Genomic DNA, 11,316 nt, shown 5'->3' with positions numbered 1-11,316 from the left:
CGTATATAAAAAGTATTTAAATTGAAGATATTCTTTTGTATTATGTTATTAATTTAGTCAATAGGCTTATTGTGGGAGCTTTGTTCTCCAAAATTATTTTTTTAATGGAAAATTTGTAAGACTTGTTGATTTTTAATTTTCTGATCCGGTCAACCGACTTTTAGAAATTTCTAAAAGATATTTAGTTTCATGGGCAAGTTTCTAATATGTGTTAATAGTCTTGCATATCCATTACAAAAGCTACAAAGACCCCTTTCTAATCTTTAAAAAAAAATTAATTTAATGTTTAGATTGTTCGAAACTTTTTTGGAATGCTTTCCATAGAAAAGTTTTCCAAACTTATAATTTGAGTTTTAATTTTATGCACAATGGAGAAATGGGATGTGTATAGCTTTGGAGTGTTGGCATTGGAAGCAATAAGCATAAAACATCCAGTCAGAGAAGGGTTCAAGGAGGCTTGGTTTAATGCAACTCAAGGTAATAATGGAAGTGAGCTTTTGTAAAGGATATTTTGGATGAAAGACTTGAAGATCCACAAGAAGCTATGGTGGAAAATATTTTGTGGTTGTTAAAATTTATGGGGCCACACAAGACTCTGCTTACAAAACCATTAACCATTCTCAACTATTTGCAAGCTCCTTGAATGGTAGAACAAATGCTTTTTTTTACCTAGAATTTTCCAGACCATAGTTGCAAGTATGAATGTATTATAAAATGGTAGAACATATGCTTTAAATTATATTCCCTAAGCTACCTTTTTTTTTTCTTCCCCTACATGTTGGTTTTTTTCTTCCCCTACATGTTGGAATCTAATCTTATTAGTGTACTCTTTAATGTTGAAATTACATAACAAATTTGTAGGATGTTGTTAATAGAATTTGCATAACTAAACAATGAAGTGATTGTGGGGCCTTAAAGACCCAAGGAAATACAAAAAAGAGGAGATTTCACCACTTTTACAAGAAATTTTGGAGTTCAATTATTTATTTTGTACATTTTTTTTCAGGAAAGGTGTGATAATTTTAGCCATGCCAATTTGTTGTTTTCCCTTGACATATTTTGAGATCTATGTGAAAAGCTTTGAAGGAAAAGCCAAAGGCATGGGTATTATTTTTTCTTATGTTTTTTTTTTGGAATTTATAGTTCCTTTTTAGAGAGCCCAATTCATCTCTCTATTTATCGAGGTCTGCAAATATAGAGGAGAAAGAAATTGGTTTTTTATTTATATTTTTAGTTTTAGAGCTAAGATGAGATTTGAAGTAGTAGAGCAATAATTTATGGTTAAATTTATTTGGCCCTCTCATTTGATAATATTTGAAGAGAGGGAGAGCAATTAAGAAATGAAAAAGAAAAAGTAGACACTGCTAAATATTTTATCTCAGTGGATATTCAATTTTTGTTTGAAACATTAGATGCATATAATAAACTTACACAATATAAATATATATAATAAACTTACATACCCATCGTATATGTATGGGACTAATGTAAGCTACTTTTAATATGATATTTACTAAATACATATTTAGAATGACCAAATTTTTTTGCCTCATCTCAACAACAAAAGGTTACTCATTTTGGCTATTGAACATAAAAAAATGTCACCATTATGTAGTAGACTTCAAAATTAGAATATTACTGGGTTGTGGTGTGGCATAGAGGTAATGCATGGAATTTAAATTAAAAAATTGAAATCCTTAAAAAATCTTTAAACTAAACATTGTTCTTTAATTTTCACTATTTAATAATATATTTTAATAAATATATATTTCTTATATGATAGATTACTAAAAATTAATTTGTTTCGTTCAATTTTAAAACTTGTGTATGATTAATTTTTTTAAAATAAAATTATTTTAATGATAAATCATTAAATTTAATAACTTGTGTTAATTAAAAATATTCTAATCGAATCTTTGTATAAATTTTTTTATTGATCATTGTTAAGAAATTTACAAATCTTCACAAGTCTTCAATTGAAAATGATACTATTTATATCATTTATTTATACAAGTCCAATGTTTCCATTGTTATCATCTTAATAATACTAATATTTTAATAATAAGTAAATTATAAATGATGCAGTATAGGGGACTTTTAAGAAATCTAAATGTTGTAGTGTATGATGGATGCATCACATTTTTCATCTATGATTGGAATGGACATGATCCATGCAGTCAATCTTTTATTTCTTAATTTATTTTGAAGAAATTTGTCCATAATATGAGAAGAATTTTAACATGAACAGTTCTAAATGAATCTTTTGAAAAGTCTAGATTCCTTGATCAAGATTTATAAAAGCTAATAATAGTTAAAACTTTAAAGTATCTTTTTTTCCTAAATTTTTAAGCAGTAAGACCTCTCCATTTTACAATTTCTAGATGAACAAAAAAAGACCTTTTATTTTTTTAATGATGTAAAAAATAATGAACAATTAGAAAGTTGTTAAATTTACAATTTCCAAATGAACAAAAAAAGACCTTTTATTTTTTTAATGATGTAAAAAATAATGAAAAATTAGAAATTTGTTAAATTTACAATTTCCAGATGAACAAAAAAAGACATTTTTATTTTTTTAATGATGTAAAAAATAATGAACAATTAGAAAGTTGTTAAATTTCCTTTCCCAAATTTGGAAAATTCCAATTATCTAAGAACTCTCCATTTTACAATTTCCAGATGAACAAAACAAAACATTTATTCTTTAATGATGTAAAAAATAATGAACAATTAGATCCTAAATTTGGAACAATTATCTGTTAATTCCAGATTAGCAACAATGGTTTTTTCCCATTACTTATGGAGAAATTTATGTTAAATGTGAACTATTAATTGTTTTCTCCACCTCTTCAGAAATTACATCCAAATGTTTGCTTCTTCCTTTATTTATTCATTGCAATTCACACATGTTGTAATTCTGGTTGATAAAAAATTATTTTCAATACCTTTACGTTTTGTTTGTATTTTTCTATAAGTTTTGTTTCTCTAGCAAGATCTAGAATTGCACAAACAAGTTATTTGTGTGTACTGATGATAGAATTGTGATAGAATATGTTTTTTAATTTTATTGATGATTCTTGTTTTGTTCTATTTTGGACAATATTGAGAGCAAACCATGTATAAGAGTCAAAGATGTAGATATTTTGGGAGTAGTCAACACGAACATAATTATTTGGAATTTGAATAACAATTGCTATATTGATTATTTTAGTTTTCATACATTAAGTAGAATTTAGTTAGTGATAGAATTTTTGAATTACAAGAATGTAACAAATTTTGAGAATACACATTTTTATTAAATTAAAAAAATTACTACATTTTATAGTTGGGAAGAATAATTTGATTTTCAAATTAGATAAAATATATATATCTTAAATATTCCACTCCTATTAATAAAAACAAAATGAAATCATTGGAACTTTTCTCATCAAAATTTTGTTATTAATGTGTCATATAACTTTTATAGATACAAATAAAATCTCTATCTTAGGCAAGAGCCTATAACACAATGCTAACTTGTTAGCCTCTTATGTCAGAGGTCTTGGGTTCGAATTCACTCGACACATAAAAATAATTAATTATTAAAAAATAGAAATAATTAATCTCAGTTTCGGCCAATTACTGACTTAAAAAAAATCAGCTTTTTGCTGCATGTACAAAACATGCAACTACTAGTTTTATTAGTTCCTTTATAGGAGGCATTTGTTAGCTGCAATTATTTATAAAATTTAGACCAATTAACTTTAAATATTTTTTAAATTCATTAAATTATTATAAAGTTTGATAAATTTCATGTATTTACAAATTTCAAAAAATGATGATTATCAATGTTTTAATTGGTTGCAAGTCATAAATGTAAGAAGAAAAAAGAATTACTAAAACTTAAAATTCAATAAATTTCTAGCTATCTTCAATGCAATTAAATACTCCAAATCCATAAGGTAAATTCTAGAATGTAGTTTATTTATCACCTATAAAATCATGTGCTTGTTTGGAGAAGCAATTTTTGTCAATTACAACTGAAATTTGAAGGCTCGTTCATTGTTCCGGATTGAAGTGTAAGGAAGGTGGAAAAAAATTAAAAATAAATAAATAAATAATATATGTATGTATGTATGTATGTATATTGGGTGAAACATTATATTTATATTAATACTAAATGGTTCAAAATAGCTCCTGAAGAAAAGAACTAGAAAAGAAAAACTTTGGTCATTGCCTAATACAAAAAAGATAGAGAAGAAAAAATACTGCATCAAGAGAGAGTATCTATCAACACTAATGAATTTTGTCCTAGAGATTCCCAAATCAATAATATAGTGATTAAAAAGAGCTCAAAACTCATATGAATACAATTCATTGTTTGGTGCCAGAGACAAAACCAAGAGCCCAGCCAAAAACTATCATAAACATTGCCATCACCGATCTACATCCAAAACTCCAATTGAGACCATGATATTAGGAAGCCATCTGATGCAAGTGCAATCCAAGACCTTGACTTGCATACAATATCTCAAAAGAAAAAGTGAAATCCATAAAAGAAAAAACATGTGAAATCATAGAGAAGTCATGATTTACTATTAAATAAAATATGAGAATGAGTCAATCTTATTCTAAATATATTCTTTTGTCACAATATTAACCAAGTTGGGGAGATCAAGGAAGTTAAGTAGGGAAAGTAAGGAGTTAATATAAACCTCCTCAATACCCAAATTCCTCGTCAATACCCAAATTAGCTAGAAAATCAACTAAAAGATTGCCTTCTCTATAAGTATGCATGATGTAACATTTAGAGATTGAATCAAGAAGAGACCATATTTGATGTAATATATACTATATGGACAATTTCTATACATGACATTTAATAGATGCATTAATAATAGTGGATGAATCCCCTTCAACATGTAACTTAGATATAGAAAATGATTTTACAAGTTCCAAACCAAAAAGCAAGGCCAAGGCCTCAACTTTTTTATTAGTACACTGAGGGAGAGAAGATGTTTTTGTTGTAATTGCATGAACTTAAAAATCTCTAATGACTATGCCATAGCAAGAGTTGATTGGATTTCCTCTAGAGGTCCCATAAAAATTGAGTTTGAAATAACCCTCACTTGGAGAAATCCACTTGATTTGTGCTAGGATAAGAGAAATCTTGGATGGACACATTGGAGTAGGAAGATGAGGAAAAAGTAAACTCTTCCACTGATGAATAACATAGCCATCCCAAGGAGAAAAAACATGTTTATCCTTATATTTACTTACTCAAGCATTAACAAGCTCAACAATTAATCTCTCTAATCCTTCCAAAAATTGAGGGATTGGAGATGATGTCTGTCTAAAAAATTTCTTGTTTCTTTCCCACCAAATTGCCCATACTACAGATGTAGGGATGCACTTCCAAAGACATGAAAATATTGATTTAGAGTATAATATTGGCCATGCTTGGATAAATCCCATAGAGAATTAGGTAATGGCATATAGAAATTAAGCTTATTAAGGACAAAATGCCAACAATCTTGGGCAAAAGGGTAGTTTAAGAGGAGGTGATTTTTTGTTTCTATAACTTGTAGATAGAGAACATAGTGAAAGGGATTAGAAATTCTCAAACTATGAAGATGGTCACTAGTTAAAATTTGGTTCTTTAGTGCAAGCCATGCAAAGCATCCTTCTTTTGGTAGAATTGAGCTATTCCAACAGAATTCAAAAGCACGATAGGTGGTCTAATTAAATTGGTTGTGCTGGAGAGCTAAGTATCCTAGTTTAATAAAGTAATTACCATCTTTAGCTTGAACCCAAAAGAGGCAATCTGGTTGATTAGACATAAAAGCATTCCTTTTAGTTAGTACTTGTTTGAAAGAAGTAGCTTGATTGTGGGATATAATAAGAATTGAGGGGTCTTGTCAAATGACTAGCCCTGTGAATCTATGAATAACTAATACATAAGTAGAAAAAGACGTCCCCCAAGCTTGAATCACTATGTTTGAGAAATCCTTTAAAGAATCAATAGTGGCAGGGGGGGGGGGACCCATTCCATGAATCAAACTAAAAATTGACACTGTCTTTGTTGTTCATTTTCCATGATATGAATGAAGTAATAACTTCTCGAGAAGCCATCATGAAATTCAAAATGACAGACCCCTTTGGCATTTCTAGCATAGTAAGAACTCTAGAAGGTTCCAAGTTATCTAAATATTTCTTTTGTAAAAGGCGACAACTTTTGGCAAAGGATTTTTCATACATTTACCAAACAAGTTTAGCATCAAAAGCCTTATTCCTATTGGTAATGTTGGGAAGTCCAACACCTCCTATCCTATAAGAGGTTGACATTTCATGAATAGAAATTAGCATTATTTTCTTTTGACCATTCATATTATCTAACCAAAGAAAGGTTCAGATTAAAGTTTCAATTTGACAGATGATACCTTTGGAGGTTTATACAATGGAGAAGTAATAATTAGGAATGGTAGAAAGAACAATTTTGATAAGAAAAATTCTACCCGAGAGGGATAACCAATGAACCTTCCAAGCACTAATTCTTCTATTGATATGATCAATCATAGATTTCCAATAAGAGGGTTTGTTTAATCCCATAAAGAGGGAACACCAAGATAAGTAGAAGGTAAATGATCACGGAGAAAACCAAAAAGATGGATTATTCTTTGAGTAGGCAATTGGGATGTATTAAAAACATAAATTTAGATTTAGTTACATTGATACATTAACCTGAAAATTGTGTATATAGGTCAATGGCTTTCTTCATACTTTATGCTTCTTGATATTTAGATGATCCATAGAGTAAAATATCATCAACAAAAAGAGAATGGATTATGGACAAAGATGTACCTACAATATTGATACCTTTCCACAACTCTTTTTGACTAAAAGAGTTAATAAGTCTACTAAAGACCTCTACCATAATGATAAACAAGCATGGAGAAAGAGGGTCACCTTGATGAACTCCTTGGGAAGAGGCAAATAAACTTGCTGGTGCACCATTAATGAGAATGGAAAAATGTGCACTTGAAATGCAAGCTTTAATCCATTTACACCACCTAGAAGAAAAACTAAACTGATGAAGGTCTAGAAGAAGAAAAGACCAATTCAATTTATCGTAAGCCGTCATCACAAAGGCTGCAATATAATGTTCTTTGATGGAATGAAGGGTCTCATGGGCTATTATAGCCCCCTCAGTTGTTTCTCATCCAGGAACAAAACCCCCTTGTTTTGTTGATATAATTTTTGGAATAATGGGCTTAAGTTGCAAATAAATAGCCTTTGTGATAATCTTATAGATAGTGTTACATAAAGAAATAGGATAGAAATCAGCAAAATAATAGGGATCATTAACCTTTGGGATGAGAGAAATATTGGTGGTATTTAAGTTCTTCAAAATGGAAACAGTTTTCCTAGATTATTCAAGAACCTCAAGCAATTCAAAACAAATTTCATCGCAATTTTTTTTAAAAAAATAATGGAGTGAATCCATCAGGCCCTGGTGCCTTATCAACAGGCATAGAAAAGACTACAACACATATCTCAAAAAGAGTAAACGGGGCCATAAGAATTAGATTGTCTTGTTGCATAATCAAAGAAGGAATGGAATCCAAGATCTCATCCACAAGGTGAGAAGAGGGTGGATCCTATGGTGAAGGGGAAAGTAGATTAGAGAAGAACCTTACATTCTCAATTTGAATGCCCTTAGCATCAGAAATCAAATTTCCTAGATCGTCATGAATTGTAAAGATTGTGTTATTAGCCTTCTTTTCTTTGGTAGATGCATGAAAAAACTTAGTATTCTAATCCCCTTGTTGAAGCCACAATTCTCTAGACTTTTGTCTCCAATGCTCTTCTTCTTGCTTACATAATTTAGACCACTCCTCTTGCAAATTCTTCCATCTTGAATGCATATCAACATTTAAACCATGGAGTAAAATATGTTCATTAATCTTAGCTAGTTTTTTTCTACCACCTTTTCCTCCTCAAAAATATTTTTAAAAACATCTTTATTCTAGATCTTCATAAGGCTTTTGACATACTGCATTTTCTTGTGAAACTGAAACATTTTGGTTCCTAGCTCTAGTGGAGCATCCTTTCGTCATTGTTTTAAGAGGCCATCAAAGTGGTGATGATGATACCATACACTTTAAAACTTAAAAGATGGTGTAGAAGAACTAGTAAGAGGAGAATCTGATGGAAGAATCAACAATTGAATAGGGAAATGGTTAGATTCTAAATATGGTAATATATTTGATTGGATAGTATATTTCGCTAATTTCCAACATTTTGAACAAAAAAATCTATCCAATCTAACTACAATCTAGTGGAACCCAACTCTTCTATTAGTCCAAGTGAAAGATCCAGCTTGTGGGGGAACATCAAATAGAGCATTATTGCCAAAAAAGTCATTAAAGTCCTATGTAGCTCTAGGAGGGGGAATAATACCTCCATACTTATCCTTGGGATGAAGAATCGCATTAAAGTCACCAGCAGTAATAAATTTGACACCTATTGATTGCTAGATAAAACCTGTAAGAGTAAACCATAAACTTTATTTATCTGATGTAGGAATAGGGCCACAAACATTAATCAAATGGAATGAAATTTCATAGTGTTGATTGGATAACATTTTCCAATTAGTTCCTTGATGGAGATGTTGAGTCTTGATAGTCTTAGGATTCCATAATACAACAAGGCCCCTAGAAGCACCTAAGCTAGGAACTTGTGAAGAATTCCATGTTGACCAATATCCAATAGATTTATGAAAGTTATTTTTATATAATATTAAATTTGATTGAACAAACCATTTTAACTTAGAGATTTTTAAAAAAAAACTAAGATTATAGTTGAATTTTTATGAAAAATATTTTACATTCTTTACAAATATTATATGCATGCTATTTTGCAAAAGTAAATTTCTCTTTCATTTTTATGTATATTTTTCATTCTTGCTATATAAAAGTCAACATTTAGTTTATTGGAACTATGTCTTTCAATGTTTCTCCTACATTGTAATCTTGGCACCTTTAATTATCGCATAGAATTCTTATGATCACACATTTGATTTCATGATGATAAGAACTCAAATTTTAACATAATATTTTATTACAAATAAATTCTACTATTTTTTTAAATCTATTTTAAACTTGCATCATTCCACTAACTGTATATATTTGTAACTCTAAATACACTACACTATTATACAATTGGCATGAACTATGAACACCCTTACCTATTGCATCGAATTCATATGGTTCCATGCATTTTGTTTCATGATGATAAGACCTCAAATCTTACCATAATATTTTATAACAAATAAATTCAACTATATGTTTTAAATCTTTTTTAAAATTTACATTATTCTAGTAACTCCATATATTTGTAACTCTAAATATATTACAATATTATACAATTGACATGAACTATGATGCTTTGGATCTCTTGTTTTTTTTAGTAATACCTAGAAAATTATAACTAACTAGACCTACTTAAATCTTATCCCAGAGAAAATTGTTCAGAAAATATTTTGCTTATGCATAAAGAATTGTTAAGGATGTTAAAAAAAAAAAATCTTTAACAAACTTATTATATAAATATTTTAAAATATTGTCAAATATTCTAATTTTATTTATATATTAAATATGAAAAAATAAAAATATATTTTCTTACGGTAAATTATGGTGATTAAGATGAAATGTGTATAATTCAAACATAAATAAAAAACATTATTAGAATTGAGAGTACTAGATGTATAATAATTGGTTGAAATAAAATGCAAAATGATTAGACTGCTTGTTCGTGGGGACATTAATGACTAGACAATGTTGATGTCAACTAGAATATGATTTCAATAGCTTATGATTTAGCTATCTCAATTTGAACTTATAGTTTGAGAACTACAATAATGAAATAATTATCTATGTATATAATAATTGAGTCTCTATAGAGATATTCAAATTCAATAGCTATATCATGTATTTTCTCTGATAATAATTAGTAATTTAAGATTAATGATATATATATATATATATATATATTACTATTGAAGTGAGATGGTTATTTGGGCTTGACCAACATATAAAAACAAAATGGTAACGAGATATTATGTTTTAATTATCTTAATGGTTGCTCAAAGTATTTGATGGCTTCATAAGGCTTATTGAAACTTTCAGCAAACTCCTTTTCCCTTTTTAGGTCACTTTACAATTGCTCATTCTGTAGTTTAAATGTTGTTATCTCAATGTCCTTGACATTCAATTCATAGTTGGCATTCATCATTTGACTTAGAGTATCCAATTGCATGTTGGAAATCTTGGTTAGCTCTAATGATTTTTCTTCCAGTCTATTGGTTAAAATTCTTTTGTCCTCTTCAATCATGGCTTTATCTTCTATGGCTTTCTTCTTCTGTTCAGTCACCTCACATAGCAGTATGGCTTGTGATTCTTTCTCTAACTTGAGATTTTTGATTTCCTCAGTTTGGGCTCTATTCTTGTCCATTAGATATACAACTACCGCATCAAATTTATTGGAGTCTCCATTATCAAATAGCTTAGTAGTGTATATATATTTAATAATAATAATTATTATTATCATATATTATTATATTATATTTATTAATAATAATCATATTTATTACTGTATTATATTTAATAATAATAATAATTATTATTATATATATTACTATATTATACTTAATAATAATAATCATAATAATCATATATATTACTATATATAATAATAATATAATATTACTATATAATAATAACAATAACCATGTAAGAATTTGCCTAAGAGAAAAATTCACCCAGGAACTAAGAACTCAAACACAAGCACACAGTAGACCAAAGAGAGAGAGAGTATGATCAGAATAACAATGTATTCAATAACTGGTTCATTACAGTACACTAGGAGTGCCTATATATAAAGGCCTCTGAGATACATCTAGAATGTCTCGTAATCAGCACCATGATGTGTCATACAACCAAACACATGTCCACCAAATATGGGTTATCCTCCATTAAGCACGGAAGTAAGTGCGGTGATGAGAGGATAAGCCTACAAAGGTGTGACACGCAAAACAGTGGTGTAGACACCATGTGTTTAAATAGAGTTGCATACTCCTGTGTTGTCTATATGACAACTCACAAAGGTGCGTAAACTCTCACAAATAAAAATAATAAAATAATGCAAAATAATTAAGTAATGCATTAACCTAAGTAAGTGTAATAAGTAAATACTTATTTACACCAACAAACCATAATCATATATAAATTTAATAGTTAATAATAATAATGCCCACACTTTCCCAAATTTTGGTTTCCC

The sequence above is a fragment of the Cupressus sempervirens genome, chromosome 9, assembly GCF_028749045.1.
Source record: "Cupressus sempervirens isolate cs-2001-9-10 chromosome 9, ASM2874904v1, whole genome shotgun sequence".
Lineage (NCBI taxonomy): Eukaryota > Viridiplantae > Streptophyta > Pinopsida > Cupressales > Cupressaceae > Cupressus > Cupressus sempervirens.
The sequence above is the reverse complement of the archived record's forward strand: the minus strand, read 5'-3'. Positions refer to the sequence as shown.